We start from the raw sequence: 12,428 nt of genomic DNA, 5'->3' as shown, positions 1-12,428 counted from the left end.
CTTGTACAACTGGAAAAGGTCAGGGTGAAGGGGGCCTCAGGCACTATAGCATTCAAGAACTTAAGTGGTTTTATCAGAACTCTGCTCATCTCCTGGCTCTGTTCCTCTACAGACAGCTGACAGCTTCCCTGACAGAGTCACCACAAACTTTCCTTTTCCAAGCCTTTGCCATTCAAAGGCTTTGGAGAAATTCATTAACATCCAATTGGCAATAACAGATGCTCTTAATTTGGAAGGCAAATTAAAGGTTTAGAGAGAATGGCCATGCATTGCTGTTTAAAATATAAATAGGTCTAACCACTGTTTGGCAGAGTTTACTAAAGCTAACTACACATAGCATTTATGGCCCAACAATTCTACTTCAGGATATTCCTTCATAAGAGTTGATTGGTTGTGTTTTCAGCAAAACATGTACGAGAATGATCATAACAGCATTATGGTCTCCACGTGGAAGCAGCCCAATCATCTGTCAAGAATACAACAGATAAATTGTGCAGTATCCACAAATGGAATATACAGTTTTAAGAGATAAAAGGCAAATGCTATGTACACAGCAATAGGGATGAATAACACAAACGGAACACTGATTGAAAGAAACCAGATATTTTAAAAGTACATATTATATGTCTCTACTTGTATAAAGCTCAAAAATGGGCAAAACTAACTAACAGAGCAAGAGAACACTGCTCCCCAGTGTGGGTGGTTGAATGGTAGAGGTGTGATCTGTCAGGGTGCTATAAACACTCAATTGTGAAGGGGATGGTAGTTGCCTGGCATGCATACATGTAAAACTTCTTCTGCACCTTACCAAAGATAAAATGTTTCACTAAAAAGTTTTCAAAAGGAAAAGTGCTTGGAGCATTAACAGAATTTGTATGCTCATGCTGGGCTCTTCTTCTGGCCATTCATACGGTAATCAGAAGAGTACCTAGGCAATCACAGAGCAAAAATCCTTTCCTTCGAAGCAACTTTTAATGTACTTCATATATAAAACATTAGGCTGCATTTGCCTAAAAATCAAAATTCATATAATTTAGCATTACTTTATTTTTTTGCTTCTCTCCATGTTTTATATTTGAATATTTATTCATAAAATATTTAGTTTTATATTGTTATTTCTTCTTTAGAATCTATCTAAAATTTTAATAACTGCAGTATACAAACAGTCTGTTTCTGCTGTCAATGTTTCTCTGCTGGTTCTTACTTATCTCCTGACATATTTATTTGCTTACTATGTACAGCTCATTGTCTCTGGAAAATTTTAAAGGGGATCTGTGAAGACTAGACTTAATATACCTTTCTCCAGAGGGGATTTGATGTGAGAGTTCCAGGTGTCCAGAAGCATGACCAGCTCACTCTGACCCACATCAAACCAAACTGAGAAGCTTATGGTCCCCAAGATGATGCAAATTCAGGCTGTAAAACTGCACTAGAACAGCTCCAGTGCCAACCTGCCTGCCCAGATTCACCCTCTTCTTCCCTGCCACTAATTCCAGGTAACTGTATCGGAAAACACCTTGGGCTAAAAAGGGGAGATGAGACTGAGGGTCAGATGGGCTTAGTTTTATGCACATTTACCTTGGGGATATCTCAGCCCTCTGATATCAGAGATTAATAGGGGGAGGATCTCCTATGACAGTATCCATCTTAGGAAATCCCTTCCTTCCTGTACCTCAAGTCCAACAGAAGTGAGCCCCTGTTGTACCCTACAGGCAGTCTGCTTAGAGCAAAGCAGCTTAGGACTCACTTCACCTTCCCACGCCTGTTTAATTCTGTTTCTCCAATTATCTTCTTAGATGCTCTCAGCACGGTTTTATTTTTTTCAGCATTTTCTTATTTTAATTTCATCCATCTATTTTATTTCTTGCTACAACAAGGGTTGAAGTGAATGACACAGCCTACAAATTACACTTGACACTTTCATGTTCTTATCAGCTCTAATATTTTTGTTCTATGAAAAGAATTTCCAAGGTCTGATATTGTGGTGTGGTGGGTAAAGCTACCTCCTGCAATGCCATCATCCCATATGGGCGCTGGTTCAAGTCCCAGCTGCTCCACTTCTGATCCAGCTCCCTGCTAATGCTCCTGGGAAAACAGCAGAGGATGGCCCAAGTGCATGGGTCCCTGCCACCCATGTGTGAAACTCAGATGAAGCTCCTGGCTCTTGCTTTTGGCTTGGCCCAACTCCAATAATTGCAGCCATTTGGGGAGTAAACCAGCGGATAGAAGCTTGCTTGCTGGCTTTCTCTGTGTATCCCTCTCTCTCTGTAATCCTGCCTTTCAAATAAATAAAATAATTTTTTTGACAGGTAGAGTGGACAGTGAGAGAGAGAGACGGAGAGAAAGGCCTTCCTTTTACCATTGGTTCATCCTCCAATGGCACACCGCACTGATCCGAAGCCAGGAGCCAGGTGCTTCTCCTGGTCTCCCATGTGGGTGCAGGGCCCAAGCACTTGGGCCATCCTCCACTGCACTCCCGGGCCACAGCAGAGAGCTGGACTGGAAGAGGAGCAACCGGGACTGAATCTGGCACCCCAACCGGGACTAGAACCTGGTGTGCCGGCGCCGCAGACAGAGGATTAGCCAAGTGAGCCGCGGCACCAGCCTAAAATAAATCTTAAAAAAAAAAAAAAAAAAAAAGAATTTCCAAAATTAGATCACATTTCATTATGTCATGTTGAGGAAATATAAGGATACTTCTCATTATACCAGGAAGAACATAACTTTTCTAGTTATCATGAAATTTCTAAATAAAATCATAAACCAAAAATAAGACACGATTATTGCCTGCAGAGAGGAACTGTGAATTTAATCCACAGAACATCTCCCTTCAAGCCTTGAAAAGAGGCTTGGTTCTTTGTTCCTTCAACCCCTTCCACTCCAACCCTTGCCTACCTCTTCCAGACAAAAGGCTGGCATTAGTTAAGAGAGTTAGAGGACCCAGACACGAGTCCCCTGGTGTTCAGTGGTTAACCTGAATATATAGGTCAGGATTTTCAAATGCTATTATGCATAAGAATCACCTGGTGTGTCAGTCCGCTTTTCATCACTATAATGAAATGTCTTACACAGACTGCTTATGAAGAAGAGGTGTTTGTTTTCAGCTCAGTTTTGGAGATTCAAGAGCATGGAGCTTGCATGGTGAGGGCCATCTCTCCTGACTGCAACTCCATGGAGGGTCACAAGGGCAGAGTGAATGTCGGGGCAGGCGAGTATTTACATATTCAATCAGAGAAAGGCTGAGTGGGGCCCAGACCAGGCTCTTTATAACAACCCTCCTGTAAGAACTACCAAGGAGACACAGGAGAACCACCTCCTGAGAGTGCACCCCAGTGACCTTCTAAAACTTCCACAGCACTTCCCAACACCAACACTCAGTGGATGAAGCTGCCAATCACAATGGACTCTTGGGGGACACTCAGACTTCACCCAACCATAGCACTTGCAGATGATGGTTAGAAGATTCCAATTCAGTTGTCAGGGGCTGGAACATGTGGCTCTGCTTTTCTAACAAAGTTCCACAGGATGCTGCTGATCCCTGGACCACACTTTGAGTAGCCATGGCCTAGGAGATCCTGAATGTGGGGGCTTGGCTATAACAGACCTCCACAGCAAAGAGAGGAGAAAGTCCTGGTAACAGCACCTGTACTGGTAATGTTTGATGTGCCTGAGACTCGTGAGATTGCCCTGGAGCAAAACTGATGTCACAGAAGGAGCTGGGCTGGAGCTGCCTAGATGACAGACACCCAGCAGTCCTGCCTGCTAGAACCAGAAGATACAGCAGCAAGAGGGTGTAATGTGGCCACTGGCACAAGCAATGGGAGTTTCACAGAAAAGTTATATGGAGAGCACAGAACCCATAAAAAAAATTCACAAAACCACCTTAAACTACCAGCACCAAGGACAAGTGCCATATCACGGAACCATAAATGTCACCAACTAAGTAAAACTAATTTGTCTCTTTCTCTCATGCCTTTGTCTCCCGTAATCCCCGCTTCTTTTCCAACCAGGGAGGAAAAGAGAAGATAATTACAGACAGCAGGTCAGCATGGAGCTAGGGAATGGAACACTGTAACTGGCTTTGGAACTGAAGTTTTCTCTAGTTCACACTGGACTACTGAATACACGAAAGTGAATCTTCATCAGAGAAAGAAATTTTTCTGATCTCTACAACACTAGAAAGTTTTGAGCTGTCTCCAAGGTAGCACCCAAGGTCCAGAAAGGGAACCTGATAATCAAAGGGAAATTAGTACCATTTCCCGTGTGCCCCGTGAGGTTCTGCCCATTCCACAAACCAGTTTCATTTCCGTGACTCAGTTTTTGACCATTGCTTCAACCAGTTCAAATAATCACTGAATGACTCGGGAGGAGACCCTATATTTTTTTGAGGACTTTCTTCTTAAATGTACTCTTGGTTGCTTTATGTTTCCAATGATTGTGAGCTTGTGAGTGGGTTCTTTTTTTTTTTTTTTTTTTTTTTTTACTTTACTTGAAAGGCAGAGTGACAGAGACAGGAGGAGAAAGAGAGTGTGTGTGGTGTCTTCCTCTGGTTCACTCCCCAATGGCTGCAACCACCAGGGTTGGGCCAGGCTGAAGCCAGGAGCCAGGAGCTCCCACATGGGTGCAGGGGCCCTGAGCACTTGGTCCATCCTCCACTGCTTTCCCAGGTGCATTAGCAGGGAGCTGGATTGGAAGCGGAGCAGCCAGGAATTGAACCAGAGCCCATATAAGATGCTGACACTGCAGGCAGCTGCTTAACCCGCTATGCCATAACACTGGGCCTGAGGAGACCCTATTTCTACACAAATTTGGGTAAAAAAAATCATATACTAAACTGATTTTCTGTATATAAAGATAATTGAAAATGAATCTTGATGTGAATGGAATGGGAGAGGGATCGGGAGATGGAAGGGGTGCGGGTGGGAGGGAAGTTATGGGGGGGGGGGAGCCATTGTAATCCATAAACAGTACTTTGTAAAATTAGATTTACTAAATAAAAGTTTTAAAAAAAAGAAATTTTAATTATAAAAAAATACATCCACTCCAAATTCTTTTATGCTTATACTTAGTGAATAGTTTATTTTTTCTCCATTTTATTTTTTATATTTACCTTGTCATATGTAATTCTGAAATAGTTGTCATATAGGTCTCTCTTTTTTGGTAATAATTCCACTCTTTACTCACTGCCTTTAAAATAGCATTTTTAGACCATTTATAATTAATGTAATTATTAGTATGGTTATAAAAAAATCAGATCTTATTCAACGAATCAACATGACCCTAGGTTTTTATTCCGCTGACAAGTTGCTTTTATAATTTTTATGAACTTGCATTGAGTTACCTGTATATCCAGCCATATAGAAATATGTAGTTGTCATCATGTACTCAGAGTGTCCAGATGGTTTGATGCCTCACATGCAAAAATAAAATCAGCAATTAACTCCTACAAAGGAAACCCTCTGGGGACAAATTAAAAATAAGAATGCTTTGTCAAGGTAAATATTTCTGGCTAATTAGGGACTACATTGAGAATTAGAACAGTAAAGGAAATTTAAAGGTGCTTTCTCCCAAAAATAAGCTGTAAAAGTCAACATGTTATAAAACTAGCTTCTTACATTAAAAATGTGTCCATTAATCACAGGCAGTTTACAGAAGGGGACATCCAAATGTCCAATAAACACATGAAATGTTCAACCTCACTGGTAATCAGAGAAGAGCAAACTTAAAATCACAAAGATATAGCCTTTTACACCCTCAGGTGGGCAACAGATTAAAGCTTTCAAAAATCCAAAAAAGGGAACTCTCATACACCCTTGAGGGGTGTAAAATGGGATAACCACTTGGAATCTGGCAAGATCTATTAAGGATACACACACCCTCCTACATAGCAATTCCACTTTGGACATACTGTAGAGTCATTAGATATCTACTTTTTTTTCATTTGTACTCCATAAAATAATTTCAGAAAACTATGCATTCACTTACAAATGTTAAAGGTTTATGTATGTACATATATATTTATTTATTTACCTGAAAGCCAGAGCAACACAGAGAGAAAAAGAGAAGCTAGGAACTCCATCTGGGTCCCCAATGTGGTGGCAAGAACTCAAGTATTTGAGCCATAATTTGCTGATTCCCAAGCACTTTAGCAGAAAGCTGGATCAGAAGCCAAGTAGCTTGGACTCAAACCAGCACTCCAATGCAGGATGCCAGCATCTTAAACAGCAGCTTAAGCCACTGTGCCTCAATGTCCACCCCACTTACAAACTTTTAAACAGATGTGTAAATGTTCAATCTTAAATTTTAAATACTTGCAAAAGATGTAATTTTCAAATTTTTATAAATACAATTATCATTGGTATCCTTGGGGGTTGGGCCCAGGATCCCCAGAAAGTACTAATATCTGAAGGTACTCAAGTCCCTTATAATATGGCACAGTATTTGCCCAGAACCTCCCTTATCCTTTAAATCATAGCTAGATTAGTTATAATACATAATACCATATAAATGCTATGTAAATACCTGTTATACTGTATTGTTTAGGGAATAATGACAAGAAAAGAAGCCAGTACACATCCAGGGTAGACACATTTTTTTCCCAAGTATTTTCAATCTGTGGATGATTGGATCTAATAATGCAGATCCCTTAGATAGAGAGGGTGAGCTGTCCTGACATTTTAAAATAAAACTGCAGTGTCATTCATTTAAATCTGTTTAAAAGTGGTAACAGGTACTCATTACCAACTATTTTTTAAAAGTACAGAAGCAGCTCTTCTTACACATCTGAAAATTTTTCATTTTTTCCTATTTTTACTTATATTTCCATTACACTTTACTATTGAGGCTTATCTTAACAATACATAGTTTTATAGTTTTATGTCTTTTATTGATCACTGCATATTTCTGTTACAGAAATGTGTGTATAATGAAATATAGCAAACTTTTTCTTATGACTTTAATAAGACTATGAGAATGAAAACATTTTTCTTGATTTAAAATTATCAATTCTATTTTAAGCAGTTATTTATTAAATTCACCTAAGTTAATTACTACTAAATTACTATTAATCAAAAGCTAAACATGATATATTGTGATAATTGCTAAATATAAAAATGTAGTATTTTAGTTTTTATATTAAGAGGTGGAGACAGACAGACAGAAGAGAGCTCCCATGTGCTAGTTCAGGTTCCAAATTCCTGTAATAGGCAAGGCTGAACCAGGACCAAACTTGGGAGCCAGGAACTCAATCCAGGTAAGCACTCAGCAAATTGAGCCATTGCCTTCTGCTTCCCAGGGTCCATATCAGCAGAAAGCTGGAGTTGGAAGTTGGATCCAGGAATTCAGCTTCCAAGTACTCTGATAATAGGATGTGGGCATCTTAATCATTAGGCTAAATAACCACCCTGGAAATGTATCTTTTAATGAAATTAATAGATTTTTTTTTTTTTTTGCTTTGTTGATGTATCCAAGAGACGAATACTAGCTACTGCCAAAATGTAAAATGGTTCACTGTAAATTAACAGCAAAATAAAAGGAAGGAAGCTATTAGCAGTGCAAGGTATATTGATAGTATATTAATGACTAAGGGCATATTTTACAGTTAGATTCCCTGCAGATGCCTGTCAAGTTGCTTAAGTCATAATAAGTAGGTAAGAATCAACAAATGAGCCAAGAAGTAGTTGATGAGTAACAATGAGCAGGAAACTTCAATCCAAATGAAAAGTGGACATGGATTTATAGTACACAACAGTCATTTGGCAAAGGTACAAGTCTGAGTAAATGTTGAAGGAACTAAAAAACACAAACCTATTTCCAACCTATGTTTATTTTGCTCCAACAGTGATGTTGTTCTGTAGGAAATGAATATGGACTTGGTCACCACCTCCCACTACACCTCCAAATCGTGCAGGTAGGCAAAGGCAGAATCTCTGTAAGTAAGAGTCTCCCAGCTTTTTCTCCTTTCCCAGGGTGAAAAATCCAGAGGGTGCTTCTCAACAGAATTGTGCTTCTCAGTCTGTTTTTTTATAACTCCTGAATTTTCCTAAGTGGCTAAAGTCCAAGGCACTGGCCTGAGTTCTATGTTCCCATGACAAAAGACACCAATGCCTTCTATGTTTCTTATTCCTCCCTCCCAGGACTCCCTCTCCAGAGCAGCATGTTCCTTACAATCAGAAGGAACAGGAGAGATCATTAAACAAAAAGTGTCCTCCCCCCACTCTACTTGACTCGTATATCTGAATTCAGATGATCCCAGCATGCGTCAAAATACCATTTCTAACTCTACTGGGGTTGCCATATTTAGCAAACTCACACACACACACACACCTGCACACATGATGCCAAGTTAAAGTCAAATTTCAGTAAACAACAAACAATGTTTACTGTAAGTATGGGAGAAGATGACAGTGAGTGAGGAAGTGGCCACTTGCACATCAATTACAGGATATGGAAACTGCTTAAGCAGCCACTCATACATAAGACCCTCAGCCTGCGCACAAGCATGCACAATGTGTGTAGGCAGTACTCAGATGCATGTGTGTGCACGTGAGTATGTGGAGGCGGGGGCTAGTTCAGTGCACACACCCTAATTTGAAGAACAGTGCCCTGGGGCAGAGCATCCCAACAGGTTTGTATTAAAAGGAGAAAGGGGCTATGGCTGTGCCACAAGAAGTTAACTTCTTCAGCCCTTAGGGTAATCCTAATTTGAAAGCATGATGACATCTGGCAGGGTGATCTGAGGAAGGCTGGGATACCTTCTTACAGAAACAGCGGAAGGAAGGAAGGAAGGAAGGAAGGAAGGGAGGGAGGGAGGGAGAGGGAAGAGAGAGAGAGAAAGATAGAAAGAGAGAGAGAGAAAGAGAGAGGGAGGGAGGGAGGGAGGGGCAGGCAGGCCCATGGGAGAAAAACAAGTAAATGAACACAGTAGATCCAATTAGCCAAATACCATACTGGAATTGAAATAAATGGACTTGCTCTATATCCCTCAGTATAAAGAGATCTCAAACAACCTAGCATTGAAAAGAAAAGGTAGCAGAAGTATGTGCAGAGCATGTGAAAAAAATTGTACAATGATGCAAATTTTTGAAAGACATATTATACTTATGTATTAAAAAAATACAAGCAGGAAAGTGCCTGTCTTTAGAGGAAGAAAGGAGGAGAATGGGTTGAGGAGGAGGAATATGAGAGATGGCAGCAATCATCAACTGGGCATCAGTGCATCAGGCTCTGTTCTCAGTTCTTGGCATTGCTAGTCATGAATCCTCTCAGTACACCTATGAGTACTGGATAGTGCTATCCCCATTTTGCAGGTGGAAGAACCCAGAAAATGAGACATTAGGGAATCTGTCCAAAGTCATATGGCTTTAAAAAAAATGGGGGGGAGGCATAAAAGAGGCTCTCAGCTGTGTATTTAAATTTCTCTTATTAAAAAAGATTGGAGGGCCAGCGCCGTGGCACAGTAGGTTAATCCTCTGCCTGCAGCACTAGCATCCCATATGGATGCCGGTTTGAGTCTCAGTTATTCCTCTTCCGATCCAGCTCTCTGCTATGGCCTGGGAAAGCAGTAGAAGATGGCCCACGTCTTTGGGCCCCTGCACCCACATAGGAGGTAGGGAAGAAGCTCTTGGCTCCTGGCTTCAGATCAGCGCAGCTCAGGACTTTGCAGCCAATCGGGGAGTGAACCAACGGACGAAAGACCTTCCTCTCTGTCTCCCCCTCTCACTGTCTGTAACTCTACCTCTCAGATAAATAAATTTTTTTAAAAAATCAAGATTTGGGTCACTTTCATCCATGTCAGAACCCAAAATGGCTGCATTCTTGCTGAGACATGTTGGCCATCATTGCCTCCAAGCTCACCTTATTCCTAAGCTCAGTATCAGAAATGCTATTCCTTTGGGAACCACAGCCTAAGAAGGGATGAAGCATTTCCGGAATAAGAACACAAGGTCAAACCGTCCTTTATCCCCCAATATCACTATATTTTTTTAAGATTTATTTATTTATTTTAAAGTCAGAGTTACACAGAGAGAGGAGAGGCAGAGAGAAAGAGGTCTTCCATCTGCTGGTTCACTCCCCAACTGGCCACAATGGCTGGAGCTGCACCTATCCGAAGCTAGGAGCCAGGAGCTTCTTCCGGGTCTCCCACTGGGTGCAGGGGCCCAAGCACTTGGGCCATCTTCTACTGCTTTCCCAGGCCACAGCAGAGAGCTGGATCAGAAGAGGAGCAGCTGGTACTAGAACCGGCACCCATATGGGATGCCAGCGCTTCAGGCCAGTACGTTAACCCACTGAGCCACAGCGCCGTCCCCCCAATATCACTATCTACAGTTGGTTTCTTTGCACGACAATATCCATTTGCCATTGTGGCACTGGTATTACCTTGAGGGCAGGGGTCTCTCTTTTTTACTTCTCTACCCTTTTGCTCCATAGGAGCTTTGAGTCCTATTAGGAACTTGTGAAGTCCCTGTGCACTGATCCAAACAGCTAAGTTCGCACTTGTCTTTCCTCTCATGTGTCACATGTGGAATGGTATCTGGCACTTCTGGAATGGGAACTAGGAGAAGACCTGAAGATTCCGCAGCCATACCAATCTGGAATGATTGTCTTGATTCTTACTGCACTGTCCTCTGGAGGGCTGGCAGCTATGTGAAGAGCTGAAGTTCCTGACATCATCTTCCTACAAAGTATTGCATTGATTTATATGCTTGTTTCGCACTTATCTGAAGCCAGGGCAGAGTTCTCTTGATTTGCTAGATCCTTCTGTGCTTGCAGATCCCCTTGGAGCCCTGTAGTGGTAGCAAAGCTTATAGAATCACAGCACTGGAAAAGGATCCAGTTTTCGCCTTGTTTCTAAAGATGGAGTAGCTGCAAAAACTTGCTTTTCCTTCCCACAGCCTTCAGCCTACTCTGAACCTAAGAGACCTTGTTCTCTCTCCATATCGGGCTTTGATATTCGTTGAGGGTCAAGCTTTGGCTCCTTCTTCCTAGGACAAAGGAAACAATGCCAGCTCTGTGGCCTCTGCTCTGAGGACTGCGGTTGAGGTTGTAAGTACCATTGCCTTGGGTTGCTGGCTTAAAGGACAATTATGTTCATTGGTCAGAGCCCAGGGCCTTTTGTATCCACATATAGTGTCTGAAAGAAGAAATGGGAGGTGGAGGGCAATTAGCCTGTCCCAACATGATGGAGACAAAATGGGTGAGTTCATTCTTGGGATAGATGCTTTGGGAAGAAAACATATAACCTTTGATGCAAGAGGAAAACCCAGAAAATTACTGTTGAATGTATTAAAGATTATTTCTTTGTCTTGCATTCCCAGAAAAACAAAACACTTAATGTTTTTTAATCCAAGTTCATGTACCATCTCTTTCTGAAGCTGAATTAAAATATTCATTTAAAAAAATACAAATAAAAAAGATGTGAATATGCCAAAACGACAGCAAAATACATGAGTGGGATTTATAACATTTCATTCTTTATCATGTATTTGAAGTAACAAATTTAAAAGTTTTACTTTATTCTTTCAGAAGTTCAAATTTGTCATATAAGATTATAAAATTTTGGCTATGATTTCTTTTTCTCAATGGCCCTCCCCAGTGGTAGATAAATTAAACACATCAGTACCCTTCTTGTACATATTTGTCATGGTGAAATGTAAATAACAAAAACATTTGTCTTGATTAGATGATTTTCTTGTAAAACTGCATGCTGTACTAGAATGCATGTTTCAATATTTAAGAACTGGTTTCCATCCAAAAGTCTGCCTTGTATGATGCACACGGATGAATGGGAATTAAGCCAAATTTCTCTTAATTGGTTTAATTAGGCAAATATGTAACTTTTGAAGATAAGTTAAAAACCAGTTTTTAAAAGCTTGCTGCAATTAAAATTGTAAGCACCACAAGAATAAGCAGTATGAAGATTCATGCACCCAGAAATAGTTGCAGGTGCTACTTTTATCTCCACTTCCAAACTACAGTCTAGAATGTCAAACAAAGCCATTGATGAGGATATTGATGGAATAATGAGGATGACTGTAAACATTCTTTCCTGGAATTGCTCTCTGGGGCCGGGAGAGCAGCCGAAGCTGTCTTGTACAAGCAGACCTCCACAAAGACCAGGAGCTGGGGGCAACTCGCCAAGTCTCCCTGACAAACCTCAGCTGTTACCTAATTACCCTCATTCTGTTTTTGTTTTAAAAAGCCAGGGAATTCCCTACGTTCTCTGCTCCAATGTTGGCAGGAAAGAGACCTGGCCCAAGTCATGCAGACTGGTTTGGATAACAGCATGCTTCCAGCTTCAGTGGCTCCTGGGAGGGTAAGTAATTAAACGACTGTAAGATTTGCAGAATCATCTAAAAGGAAAGAAGTACACACAGTACAGTTGGAGCTGCTATTTTACCACCAACTTGTCATGCTGTTGTGAAAATTTC

The 12,428-nt window shown here is 41.0% G+C and overlaps 1 protein-coding gene and 1 pseudogene across 1 annotated transcript in view; one reads left to right on the top strand and one right to left on the bottom strand.

Moving 5' to 3' along the window:
• HTR7 (5-hydroxytryptamine receptor 7) overlaps window positions 1–12,428 on the bottom strand; it is a 122,480-nt gene that overhangs the window by 4,353 nt on the left and 105,699 nt on the right. The gene's annotated exons all lie outside the window — the stretch shown is intronic.
• Window positions 9,805–10,648, top strand: LOC133776175 (succinate dehydrogenase cytochrome b560 subunit, mitochondrial-like; annotated as a pseudogene).

This window comes from Lepus europaeus, chromosome 17 (genome assembly GCF_033115175.1).
Source record: "Lepus europaeus isolate LE1 chromosome 17, mLepTim1.pri, whole genome shotgun sequence".
Taxonomy (NCBI): Eukaryota; Metazoa; Chordata; class Mammalia; order Lagomorpha; family Leporidae; genus Lepus; species Lepus europaeus.
This window is presented reverse-complemented; position numbering and strand designations above follow the sequence as displayed.